Source organism: Mesoplodon bidens (genome assembly GCF_964165515.1).
Source record: "Mesoplodon bidens genome assembly, chromosome: 4".
In the NCBI taxonomy this organism is placed as follows: domain Eukaryota; kingdom Metazoa; phylum Chordata; class Mammalia; order Artiodactyla; family Ziphiidae; genus Mesoplodon; species Mesoplodon bidens.
The window spans coordinates 137,823,574-137,837,415 of record NC_138160.1 but is presented as its reverse complement, the minus strand read 5'-3'; the positions used below and the strand labels follow the sequence as shown (position 1 = coordinate 137,837,415).

The window sequence follows — 13,842 nt, the reverse complement described above, 5'->3', positions numbered from 1 at the left end:
CCCCTCTGCCTCACAGACCAGTTCTCTAACCCTAGCTAAAACCTTGGGTCCCAGATTTCATCTCTGTGCTCCTGGACTCTCAAGCAGGCAGATCCAGTATCCAAGGATCAAAGGGCTGATCTTTAAGAGTCTCTAAAGGGAATGGATTCTGCCTCCCTCCTCAGAGACCCCTCCAGCCCCTGCAAGCACTACCACCCCCTCCTAGAAACCATACACCCTGACAACTCCATAGCAGCAGTCTTCTCAGAAACCTCAAGTCCATTTCAGTTTTACTGTGTCATTAAATTTCCATTTTATTAGTGCTCATATACCAATTAGGGTTTCCTAGAAGAGAAACACACACAGATTTCCAGTTTCTTCCTCACTCCCCCTCAGGATGTGGTCAATGTTGGAGTCCCTAACCCCCAACATCCTGCCTCCCAGCTGACTGGGCAGGAATAGTCTTCAGATAAAGAGATGGGGGAAAGAAAAGAGAAACTGACTCCATCAGCCGAAGTGTTGGCTTCAGGGCCGGAGGAGCAGGCTTGTCTCTGACTTAACAATGAGCCACCTCAAACCAGCAGGCTCTCAGAGTGGTAACAAAACCCCACGGGACCACATCCTCTCTACCCTGCACCCTGCTCCAGACATTAGAATTAGGTGGCCCACACCCACTACCCTGAGGCCTGGAAGACCTCCCAACACCTTCTAAGCCAGGCAGATCAAAGCAATCTTCTCAGCCCCTCTGCAGACTGTATTCCTAGCAAGTCTATAAACCTCGAGAAATGTTAGACAGCCCACAGGAAACAGCTGCCCCAGTCCAGCCAGGCCTCCACCTTAGCCCTCAGGCCCTTGTTCTCCACCCCACAACCCTTTTCTCTAAATTCTCAAACAGGACTTGCTTCTCTTGCCACAGGAGTACGTGAGGCACCTATTCCCAGGCCCCACCCCTTCTCCACACGGACTCACCCAGAGTCCCAGTGCCATTTTCTACTGCTTCTCCACATATTCTCCAGGGCAGGATCCTCCACTCTGTCTAGAAGTTAGTGGTGTGTGAATACACAAGCGCAGGCACTCTCCAGCAGCTGGCTGTGCCTGAGGGATGAGCAAGTCCAGAAGGCCAGCTTTTGGCCAGCAGAGCCCATGCACTCATCCAGGAAGCACTGCTCTGAGTCCTACCATCAGGAGGGTGTGGCAGTAACAAGGGCAAGTCAAACAGCCCAGGGCAATGCTTGGCATCGCTCCGATGTACATCGCTGAGACTCAGTCTTCTCACCTCTAAGATGGAAACCATAACGGAATACCTCATTGGGTTGCTGTGAGGACTGGGTGAGATAATTCACATCAGGTGTTTAGAACGGTGCCCAGCATATGACAGCGTAAATGCTAGCCAGTCACTCTGCTAGCCAGTCCCCTCTCTCGCTGGCTCTCTTTACTCCACTCTACTAGATTCCTTCCAGGACCCAAACACTCGAGCCTGCCTCAGGGCCTGTGCATGTGGCGGTGTGCCTGGTCGGCTCTTCTCTCTCTTCTTCACCTAGTGTGTTCTGACTCACACCTCGCCAGGACACCTTTCCTGATGCTTTCGGACCCTGTGAGGTCCACCTCCCTTTCGCAACCAACAGCACCAGCACAACGCTGTGCTCAACATCTGTCAAATCCCCTCTACTACCAGCTACCTGAGGAGGCGGACCCGCTCCCCCAGTGCTGCCAAGCTGCTATGTTAGGATCCTCGACATTCAGATTTGCCTGCAACAAAAAAGTGGCTTCCATGTGGATGCCACACACCCACAATCACTTAACTGCAATTCCCAAGTCCAAAAAGTGCTGAAAAACAGAAGTTTTCCACACTTGTTTGGCTTAACCTCATTTGGAGAAATCTGATCTAACGTGAGGCTACTTACAGTCTTCATTTATCCCATTTATATGTTTTGCTACAGAAATAAACATGTTGGATTATCGTATGCTGCTCCAGACCTTCACTAAACCATAAATGCACCAGATCATTTTTTTTTTTTTTTTTTTTTTTTTTTTTTTTTTGCGGTACGTGGGCCTCTCACTGTTGTGGCCTTTCCCATTGCGGAGCACAGGCTCCAGACGCGCAGGCTCAGCAGGCAAGGCTCACGGGCCTAGCCGCTCTGCGGCATGTGGGATCTTCCCAGACCGGGGCACGAACCCGTGTCCCCTGCATCGGCAGGCGGACTCTCAACCACTGCGCCACCAGGGAAGCCCCAGATCATTTTTTTTTAAATCCAAAAAATTCTAAATTCTGAAACATATCCAGTCCCAAGAATTTCAGAATTATGAAAATGGAAGAGAAAGTTACTCATTCACTGCCATCATCCCATTTCAAGATCTCAAACGCTTTAACCTGAACTCTCTTTCCTTATTATTAAATACTGAACTCTTGATGTGGCTCCTCAGCTGGTTCACCTATCACGCACCTTGCTTCCCTCTAAGCAATCTTCCCAACAGTAACAGAGCATCTTTCTTAAAGTACACAACTGGTCCCAACACTAACCTGCCTTAAAAACCATATTGCCACTGCCCACAGACTAAAACTCTAAATCATTATTATGACACACAGGGCCTTCACAACAAACTGACTCAAACATTCCTTTTCAACCTCACCTCCAACCACTAACCCCATGAACCCCGTACTCTGGCCTCAACAGGCTACTTTTTCCCTCAGTAAGTACCCTTTGTACATTGCTTTCTTTCCTCTGGCTGGTCCCGCATCCTGAAATATTATCCAAAGCCCCACCTACAAGCATTATACATCCTTAAGAACCCAGTTCCTTAACATCCAGGCAGAGCCAGGCTTCCCACAGCTGTACTCCCACCGTATTCTCTCCATACCTCCTGTCTTTCCTCTCCACACTGTAACAGAACCTGTGGCTGTACCTACCTGGCTCTCACCTTACTCCTTAGAAAAAAGGCTCTATGATCTGTATACCTATGACACTGCTTGGCACATGTACAAAGTTCAAGTAGCTAGATGGAGGGCTGCTTGCATTATTCACTAAATCGGGGAGAAAGAAGACCATACTAGCAGCCTAGCAGTGAAAGATTACATTTTCCGAAGATGACTACCAAATATCCCATCCCACATGTTCTTCTTACAAAGTGACAATGACACTCCTCCCTCTAGAGCTGGGGGAGATGGGGTCTATGTTCCCTCTCTTTGATCTGTGACTACAGAGGAAGTGATGATTATGTGACTTACAAGACTAGTTCATGAAAGGCAATACAGTTTCCACTTGGTGTTCCTGAGATGCCTGCTCTTGGAACCCAGCCACCAAGGTAAGAGGAAGCCCAGGCCATGTGGACAGGATACCTCTAGGTATTCCAGCTGACAACCACAGCTAAGGTCCGGCTAACAGTCAGCATCAGCCACTAGACATGGGAGGAAGCCTTCCAGATGATTCCAACCCCAGCCACATATGACTGCAACTACATGAAAGACCAGGAGCAAAACCACAGTGATCCAAAACCTTGGATCACTTCTGACTTACTCACAGGTCAGGGGTATCACGAGTCGCTGCCTAAATTCAAGCGAAAAGGAACACAGATTCCCCACCACCGGGTGGGAGGAGGGCAATGTCCTATTGTAACAATGTAGAGTGGGATATTTAAAGTTGTGGCCATTTTGGGAAAATACAATTTGCCACATCTTCCTTTTCTAAAATAGAAGAACAGTCCTTAACCTTGACCTGAGTACCTGATGTTCTGTTATTAATGACATTTGCCTGCAAGGCACAAACTCACACTAGTTTTTTTTTTGCCAGAGTTTTCACAGCCCCTTCAGGGAAGTCACATAGCTGGTCCACACCACCAAGTACAAAGACATCTGCACTGTGGTGGGAGATGCGGAGTGAGCCTTTTTAGTGAATAAGACCCTCAACGAAAACCCAGGAGGTTCTGGGCAGGTTCCACCAACTCCCGTGGGTCTCAGCTTCTTCTTTTCTTTTTAAATTACTTTTTATGGAGTATAGCGGCTTTACAATGTTGTGTTAGCTTCTACTGCACAGCAAAATGAATCAGTCCCTCCCTTTTGCATATCTCTCCCATTTAGAACACCACAGTGCATTAAGTAGAGTTCCCTGTGCTATACAGTATGTTCCCATCAGTTGTCTATTTTATACATAGTATCAATAATGTATATGTGTCAATCGCAATCTCCCAATTCCTCCCACCCCACCCCTTTCTCCCTTGGTGTCCATATGTTTGTTATCCATGTCTGTGTCTCTATTTCTCCTTGGCAAATAAGATCATCTATACCATTTTTCTAGATTCCACATATATGCATTAATATACAATATTTGCTTTTCTCTTTCTGACTTACTTCATTCTGTATGACACTCTCTAGGTCCATCCACCTCTCTACAAATGACCCAATTTCGTTCCTTTTTATGGCTGTGTAACATTCCATTGTATATATGTGCCACATCTTCTTTATCCATTCCTCTGTTGATGGACATTTAGCTCAGTTTCTTCTTTTGAGGAACTGCCTATGAGCTGTGAGATCCCTTTTTAAAACTCTGATTCCTATGGTATTCTCTAGCCAGTTCTCTCTCTGTAACAAGAAAATGTTTCTTAAACAGCAAGAGAACACCAGATAGTCAACTTCTCACTGTAAGCAATAATGGAGAAGTCTTATTTAGCTTTTAGAAAGTATGGAAGTTGAAGGAATGTTGACAGACCTTCCTTTTTATCTCTGTGTTGCTTAGTACGTTAAAAAGCACTGCCTGAAAAAAAAACAGAAAGTATAGAACATGCCACAGATAATGGAGACTTCACTGAATCACTTTCTTGTTCATTAGACCTCTGCTAGACTCCTGTACCTTGTACCAGGATCCATAATTTTAAAAGGATGTTAGAACTGAAAGGGAGTCGGAGAAGATACACTAAATAATTGAAGGACTTAGAGAATAAGACCTAGAGGAAAGGGATGCAGGCTAAAGGGATATATGATGCTAGTGCAGCAAAAAGCATGAAGACCTGGGAAACCAAGTAACCTTGGGCAAGTCACCTGTTGTTTAGTTCCCTCATTTGAACAGGGAGAGGGTTGATTTGGATCATCTCCAAGGCCCCTGGGCTCTGATGATGAAAAGGACAGTGACAATTTCCCCAGTGTCCCAAACAGGAAATGAGTTTAACCTGTCACATATGCCACTGAGGTTAGACATACCACATTGCCTTCTAATCTGAGAAAAGGACAGGGGAGATCTGAGAGGCCTCGATGGTCTCGGGTAATGGGGTCAGGCAGGGGTGATTCACAGTTCGAGGCAGACGCAGGGGGGATGTAAGCATCTAAAAGAAAAGTCTACATGGTCTGAAAAGTATTATAAACGACAGAAAATAAAGCCGGACAATCTCAGCCAGTGATGTTCGTAAAGGGAGGACTAATTAAACACATCACAGGGTCAAAGGTTAACCAAGGTGGAGCCTAACTCCAGGGTTCACTGTCCCGTGGGGACACAGACCAGCCGGCCACAGCCCCTGTGCTCCAGGGTTTATAAGATGGGGCCCTGCACGTCTCAGGGGCCCCCTACTCCACACACATCAGCAAACAAGTAGGAGAAAGTTTTCTTGACAATTTACTTATTTCTACATCGAGTCAATTCTTCCTCCCGGCAGAGGAGAAAGAACCCCTAGTAACTTTTGGAATGGACGCGCGGGTGGGGTCTGGGGAAAGGCCACCTCGCATTCCGCTCCCCACACCCTCTCCAGCGACCCCAACTCCTCCAGGCCCCACACCCACGTCGGCCCAGAGGCTGAGTTTCACGACCAGCCCCCTCCCCGCGGAGCCCGCCCTCTCTCACCAGCTGGAGGCCCGGGATTCCGAAAGCGGAACGCAGAGCTCCACTTCCCGGCTCCAAAGGGGCCCGTGGCCGGGACCCGGGGCGGCCCGGGCCAAGTCCCTCTCTCGGGCACCGGGGCTGTCGGGGGGACACGGAGGGCTCGGAAAGGGACAGCTTCCCAAGCCGGGACCCCAGCCCCGGAGCGCCCTCTCCGCTCCTGCGGGGCCTCCTTCAGTCAGACCTCGGTCCCGTTCCGGGGACAAGCCCGAGAACTGACGGACGCTGGCGTCCCCCGGCCCCCACTCACCAGGTCCTCCCAACTTCCCGGCCCTGAACTTGGCCCGCCCCGGGGCTTGGGGAGCGAGCCCGGTGCCCCGGCGCGTTCCAGGCGCTAGCGCGGAGGCCGCCGGCGCCTTCCGCCAGGCAGGCTCTTCCTGCGGCGCTCGAGGGCCGGACCGCCGGGCGGGCAACGTGGCCCTTCCCCGGGGAGGGCGGGGCGGGGCAGGCCGAGGGGCGGGGCCGGCTGCCCCTACTCGCCCGGGACCCCTTCTCCCCGGCTGGCCTCCAACGCCCGACCTCTCAGAACGACTCGCGGTCTGGACACCCCAAGTTTTCCGGGGTCCTCAACTTCTGGAGATGCTGTGGAGACAGCTGTTACCTTTGAGCCCTTTGCCGCTCTCAATCGCAACTCCACAGGTCGATACCCATCAACCCAACCACACTCAACCCATTCCAGTCAGACTTCTCGCGTCTCCCCAGCCCCAGAGCCCAGGGCCTCGTGGGGTTTAGGGGAAGAGCCCTGCCAGAGGTAGGCCAAGCAGCCTGCCTCAGTAGTGCGTTTACCAAACCCGAAGCCAAGGATCCTCCCCACAGCCCCTGGCTTCCAGGAGGGAGGAGTCCAGGACATTTGAGAGGCTAGAGGGTGCAGGGAAGTAAGAACAAGAACTAGGATGCCAAAAAGGAAGCCAAGGAGGAAACACCTGCGGCCAAAAATCTATAAAGAGCAAGCTGGCTTTTTTTTTTTCTTCCTGTTTTTTGTTTTGTTTGTTTTTTCCTTTCGGGGTGGGTAATGAGTGCTGTTAGTTTGGAGCAAAAGGGCAAAGAGAGACAGACCTTTCCCTAGGGTAGACCCTCCAGACCTAAAGAGGAAAGGCCTCAATCAGGCTTTGTGGTAGCCCTGTGAAAGGGGGTGAGGGAGGACCCTGGAAAAGCCTATATGTCCATATCTGACCCTAACAAGTGAGGGTGGGGAGCTGAGAACTACTGGCTACTCATGCAGATGACTTTCCTGAGAAGGACTGAGTCCAGGGCCAGCCCTACCATGTGATCAGGACACACTCTGGCACCAGCACGTGCCCCCATCCACTTCCCTCCCCTGTGTTCCAGAGCAGGGAGCACAGAGCAGGCCAGAACTTTGTGGTATATGGTTACTGACTTCACTCACTAACTTGTTTCTAGGTGAAACTAGGAATTAGGTGGGGTTTTAGAGAAACAAAGGCAGGACATGCCCTAAAGGTCCCTGCGTGGGGATGAGGAGCTAAAACAAAATTGCACAGAGGCCATCACATGCCAGACCTGCATCCTGCCCCACCCCCAGCCTCTCCTTTAACCCTCCTAGCAGCTCTGCAGAGTACACATTGTCATCCCATTCTACCGATGAAGAGTTTGAGACTCAAGCTAAGTGCCGACTTGCTGAAGGTCACAAGACCTAATGAGGGTCATGGCCAAGTTTTAGACCCAGGCATTCCTGCTTCCAAAGATGGCACTCATTCCCTCTCCTCATGCAGCCTTGAGTGCAAGTGCTCTTTGTTATAGCTGTGTGTCCAGCATGACAGGCAGACAGTGGGGCAGCAGGGAAATCCTGCAGTTGGAGCCCAGCCCTGAAGGAGAAGAGTGAAAGAAGAGCGGACACCTCAGTGAGGCTGGACTCGTGTGTGTGCGCGCGCGCGCGCAAGGTCTCCAGTTTAGCTGATTATGTGGACTGTGGCAGGAGATGGGAGCCAGCCAGCTCCCATGTGCCAGCCAGCAGCCAATGCTTCTGTACCCCTGCCCCTTCTCTAAGCTTTTCCTCATGTAGGAGACATGGAAGGCCTACATACTAACACTCCATGTCAAAGCAAGAGGGAAAACCAGTTTCTTAAAATGTAAAAAGTTGGGAAACGCTGTAGAGCCAAGATATCAGGAGCTAAAATCACTGTCCCAGGACAAAGGCCACAGTGGGATGCTGAAAGGTCAGGAAACCAACCAGCCCATGAGATGTCAGATTCCCACCTCTACCAATAATCCTTCTCCATCTAAGGCTGTTCAATGGGGAACAGGACAGGTAACTGTGTACCAAAACTCTCGCCCCATCATTATAGTCCTCTGTTTAAATTCCAAGGCTCACAGGAAGATCTAAGAGTAGAAATTCCATGACTGTCCCAAAACAAAGGGCCTGGTTAGAGAATAAGAATGAGCTGAATTCTTGGATGGAAGCAAGAGAAAACATTTGGTCTGAGAGGCAAGAAACAGGGTGATGAGTGCCAAATTGACCTGGGAAAAGAGGCCCTGGGCTCTTGATGGAGGTTTCATGCAGAAGGGTTATAGGGGAAGGAGGGCAGAAACAAGGGGCCAGGTGCCTGAATTCTGGGGATGAAACTGTTAATGGATTATGTGAAAATGGAAGGAATAGGAAGATCTGGTCCCAGCCAACCCCAACTACTTCCAAAAGAGGAGAGGAGAGATAAGAAGGAAGTGAAAATTGTTCCAGGAAACTACCCTCCCATAAACAATGCCCAAGATACCCTGAATTTTTGTATAATTTGGAAAGAATTCATGCTCTGAACTTAAGAATTCATGCTCTGAAACCATCAGTAGTGGTAAAAGCAAAGTTTTAAATCAATGATGTATCTATTTTTCCCTCTCCCTTCCTCTCAATATCCCTACTCCCCATAAAGACCCAGAAACTCAGTTCATTAAGATAAAAGAAAAGAGAAAAGATTAATAATCACTGAGCAATGTCTGTGAAATGGAACTTTTGGTTAGCCACTTACAGTTGCTTTTGGGAAAAAAAAGGGTATAAATAAACTCAGTTACAACACACACACAATATGTGGTTTCAGTCTATCATTGTGGATAAGTAGCTGGACACCCAGTGAGTGCTGTGCCCTGACATCCTGGTACCCCTGTGAGAAGGCTGTGACTGTCTTGAGAGGACTGTCTTGTGGAAGGGTCAGGCTGAGGGCAGGGCTACTGCTTTTGGTGGAAACAACAGGAGAGAGGAATTCTGGCTCACTCCAGGGAAGAAACATCTTACCAGAGAGGCTGTCTGACAGGGCACTTGAGTTCCCCTCCCTGGAGGCTTGCAGCTGAATCCGAATGGCCCTTCTCAGGTCAGATGCTGTAGGAGCAGCACAGCACTGGGCAGGCAATCACAGCATCTGCCACTGCACACTTAGGCAAGCCCTTCCTAATCAAGGCTTCTGTAGCTTCCCCTCATGTATCAAACTGGGAGAATAATCCCTGCTCTGTTCTCCCCACAACAATGTGGTGACGAAAAACTTACACAACGGCCTGGATACTTCACATAATGTGAGCACTGTACAAATACAGCACGACTCTGTGGTACTTCAAGTGCTTCGAAGCACTCACCGTCCTCCCAGGCACGATGAGGGCTGCAGAGGCATCCTGGGACCACACATCCTTGAGGGATCACTGTGATCTCGGTGTCTAAGCAAAGACTAGCACCAGGAATTTGCTGGACAAAGCTAGGGGAGGTGGCAGGTCCACCCTGAAACCCAGACCTTCTAAAGTAGAAGCCTGGCCTCAAAGGGGCTGCCTGAGGCATCAAACTAGAGAAGAAACATCTAGGGCCAGGGACTCCACCCAGGTCTGCCTGCCCAGCCCTCAGGCCACTGGAGGACTCAGGGACCCCTATGGCGAGGAAGGAAGGGAAGACAGAAATTAAGTCTTAAATATGTGATTTTCAGCTTGCAAACGACCTCTGTTATTGTTGCCAGCACCCAGTGTATGTGAGGCCCAGGTGTTACACAGCTAGTGAGAGGCAAAGAAATGCTAGAAGCCAAGCTTCCTACCCCTTGCCCAGGCCACCATACCCCACTGTCTGTCAAAATTCCCAACACCTCTCCCTTCTGCTGTTACCGTCACTGAGAAAAGCAGGCATCTTGGCAGAGGTAAACTGGAGTTCAAAGAAGGAGTGAGCTGAAAGTAAGAAGGTAACCATGAAAGCCTATAGATGGCTAAAAAATGGCAGTCTGAAAAACTCTGGCATCTTAAAGAGCAGGAGAGAAGACCACGATATAGCACAGGAAGGAAAGGCCCAGTGCTCCATCTCCTAAACAGACACGTGGTCCTTGAGACTTCCACTTTCCTCCACCCCTCTTTAATCTGCTACCCCAAAGAGGCACACTTGCCAAGCTGACTGGAGAGCTCTGAGAGTCAACAAGGTATCTGGCAGAATCCCTCAATTTCAGTTCTCCTTGAACCCGTGCACTTTTGCCACCCTTCACGATCCCAGGTGTTGTCTAACAGCAACAGGATGAGACAAATTCAGGGCAGGCTTTTAGTTAAGGACAAATAAGGCTTTTGCCAGAACCCTATTTCAATAAAAGAACAAAACTCCTAATTTAGAGTTTTTCTCTATGTAACTATACAAGCATATGAAGCAATGGCAATGTTACTGTTTTACATGTACACGGCCCTGGATACTACTCAAAATCTATCATTTATTTGTTCCTTGTGAACAACCTGTGAGGGACTTGGAAAGTTAGTTATCCCCATTTTGCAAGTGAAGAGAACATGGCAGAGCTTAACCAACATACCTAGGGGTGTACACTAAGAAAGGCAGAGCTAGAACACAATCCTGATTCCCAAACCTGTGCTCTCTTCCTCTGCTCTTACCATGAGGTTTCATGGCCTACACTCCCTTATAGGGGAAGGAGGAGAGGCAACTTAGGAGGTTACCTAGACCATCTGCCACCTGCCCCCCAAGGCAGTTCTATTCAGTTAGCTGCCCCAAACACAGCAGCCTGCCTCAGCCTGGGTAATCCGTTCCAGAGTTGTGCTTAGCCCAGACTGACTTGGAATCCTACTATCTCAGCATTGAAAAAGCCCTTACAAGTAATCTAACACAACCTCCCTTCAGAGGCCTAAATTATTTTCATGTTCTCCTTGGTCTAACCTCACAATTGCCATTGCTCACAACCCCTTACAAGGTACTCCTACCTGGGTAAGGAGCAGCTGGGAACAAGCCTGCACCCCGAGAGTGAAGGAGAGGTGAAGTTTCCTGTGTACCCCTCAGGGTAAGGGTTCCCATCACGGCAATTCCTCAATGACAGTGTCCCCAGACTTACCCCACTCAACATTTTCGGCACAGGAGCAGCAAGACACCAAGTGGGAAATGAAACAGGAACCTTACCTTTCTTCTCTTCTCTCAGCTGCTCCCCTGGAGATCATCAAACCCCCATCCAGCACTCCATTTCCAAACTGAGAATCCCAAATCAGATACACCAAACAAAGTGAGGCTTTTCTCCTCTTGTCCAGGTCCAAAGTCCATGGCTGAGTGGACTCTGAGGGGGAGGAGTCTGGGGGGGGAAGGGGTATGTCCAGGCCCCTCCCCCCCCACTGCAGGCTTCAGTGTCCCTCCCAGAGGTCTATTACATCCCTTCATTCAGCTGGTTTATTAAGCCCAGAGACTGGTGATTGGCAGATCCCCAGTACTATCCCATCTCTTGTTCAGGGAGGGGAAGTCATCCACTGTGAGGGCTGGCGAGTCCGTCTTCTGCTGAGGCTCATGAGAGGAAACAGGCCTTAGAACCGACATGGTCCAGGAGGCTGATTTCTGTGTTAACCTGCAGAATATTTAAACATCATGACACTCTCTAACCTATTATATACCCAAAGGGATTTCTAAGACTCCCTACCTAAATTAGACTCCTTGACTCTATCATCAAAAACTCTTCCTTAAACACTCCACAAGGTTATACAAAGTTCCTGCCTCACTCACATATTGCACCCCAAAACAGTCATCTCATCAATATGTATACACATATAAGGTTCAAGATAAAGGAAAGACAGCACCTAACCGCACTATAGGAAAAGTAACCAAAAGCACTAGTGTGTGGAGACTGTCTTCTAAGAAATACAGAAAAGAACATTCTCCTCCTGTTCTCGCCTTGTTAGTGCCACACACTAATCGCCCTACATCTCCCAAGCTTCTTAGGGTGTGCAGTGTTTTAATCGGCCAGCTCTCCCAGTCTGAACTAAATCCATTCCACACTTAGATGCTGGCACCTTCTACAAGCATTTTTTGCTCCCTTCCCTTCACCCGCACCTCCCCCTCTGCTTCCAAAACTGTGCCATGGATGTAATTCCCAATCTCCGTCAAACTCCTTCCCGGGGCCAACTCCTGAGAGCACCCTCCTGAAACGTTAGAAGCCTGAGTCCTACCAGCAATAGCCCCAGTGATGTTCCAATTTTTCAGTCCGGTGGCCCACCCTGGCCGCCCCCTCCCTTCTAAGTGTATTCCTAAACACACGTACACACACACACGCACGCACACACACACAAACGCGCGCGCTCTCCCCCTTCCTTCCTGTAGGGGCGTGGCGCCCACAAGAACGCCCCCCTACCCAGCCAAGAATTTAACTCCTCCCACCCTTCTCAGAACCCCGCGTTCGGTGTTCACGGGGAAAGAGGGTGACAACGCGACCCTCTCTAGGTTCTGACCCCTACCCCTCCGCTGCCCAGACGACCCTCGCCCTATCTGCGCTGGGTCTTTACCTGGGTCCCGCCCCCATCCCCCCCCAACCTCAGCAGGGAACCGCGGCCCGCCCCAGGTCAGACTCCAGGGCCCAGGCCGGGTCCCGGTTGCCCGCCCAGGCCCCACCCCCTCGACCCCCGGCGGCCCGGCCCTCCCCTCGCACTCCTTTCCCCCTCCCACCATCTACCGCAGCCACTTCCGCCCGTCCTCCGGAAGTGAGTCCGTGGCAACTGCCACCACCCGTCACCCGCCTTATCTGTCCCCCCGCCCATCACCACCGTCACCAAGGGAGCAGGACTTGAGGTTGCTCTGCAGTCACTATTAACAGGACTGGGGACGAGGCGTGGGCAGGACAGGGTGTGAGTGAGAACGGAGCTGGGGACGACAGTAACGGCCGTGCAAGAAGGGGCGGGACAGAGTTTGTGGCGGAAAGCGGGAGCTCGCGTCAAGTGGAGCCGCGCGGGAAGAAGAGCGCATGCGTCACGACGCCTCGGTCGGGTGGCGAGGGTGGGTGCTTGGACTGCCTGGCCTGGAGGGAGTTGGGCGGGAAGGGGGCGGAGCGAGGAGCCCGGAAGTGGGGGCGGAGCCGTCCTGGGGCCGGTTCACCTAGTCTACCTCGGTGTTAGGGTAGCTTAGCAACCGCCCGCTTGTTCAGGGTTCTGGAGAAAGCCCAGAGTGCCCCCCTCTCTGGATGCGAGTCCTGGTGAGAAGCAATTCTGGAAGCACCAAGGCTTGTGTTCACCCGTTCCTGTGCTGAGAGCTCTGTAGCCGTACTGAAGGAAAGCTGTTTTGTTCATTGCTTACTGTTTCTCGCTGCATCCCTCACGGAGGCAGGACCTTCCTTGGGTCTGAAAAGAGAAAGAAAAGAGTGAGACTACTCATAAAGTAAGCCCCCCCCCCCCGCCCCGCGCGTCCCCAGGACAGCTCTCTGTTGTACACGCCTCGTGTGAAACACTTTTCAATTATTAGTACCCACAGGTCGGGACCACGGTTACCATTCCCTGAGCAGCAGAGAGCTCTGCCCGAGGTTACGTGGCTAGAAAGTGATAGAGGCTGGACGCGAACTTCCCAGTCTGTGACACTAACCTACGTTGCCACTATCGTGTGCCACCTGTGACCAGTCTCTTAAACCTTTCTACACCTTCAAACATTGGACTTCCAAGTTCCAAAATTTCCCTGGTTGCTTTTTTCTAAATGTATTGGTCTGACTTGCTTTTGACTTCAAACTGAATCCAAGAGAAGCTACTACTAATCTTTGTTCATACGTCATCCAATTAATGACGTGTTCTAGAATTTTGC

At 50.4% G+C, this 13,842-nt stretch overlaps 1 protein-coding gene across 8 annotated transcripts in view; it reads right to left on the bottom strand.

The window, feature by feature from the left end:
• Positions 1 to 13,842, bottom strand: part of MGAT1 (alpha-1,3-mannosyl-glycoprotein 2-beta-N-acetylglucosaminyltransferase) — a 76,676-nt gene that overhangs the window by 6,444 nt on the left and 56,390 nt on the right. Inside the window, exons 4-5 of one of the 8 annotated variants that reach the window (XM_081230686.1) lie at positions 13,348 to 13,391; positions 11,200 to 11,632 (exon numbers count right to left, since the gene is read on the bottom strand). The gene's annotated coding sequence lies outside the window, so the exon portion shown is untranslated. Of the gene's footprint in view, positions 1 to 4,324; positions 4,728 to 5,804; positions 6,239 to 6,441; positions 6,639 to 11,199; positions 11,633 to 12,230; positions 12,442 to 12,591; positions 12,609 to 13,347; positions 13,392 to 13,842 lie in introns of those variants that run through there. The other 7 variants (XM_081230689.1, XM_081230688.1, XM_081230687.1 and 4 more) reach the window with 7 other exon arrangements.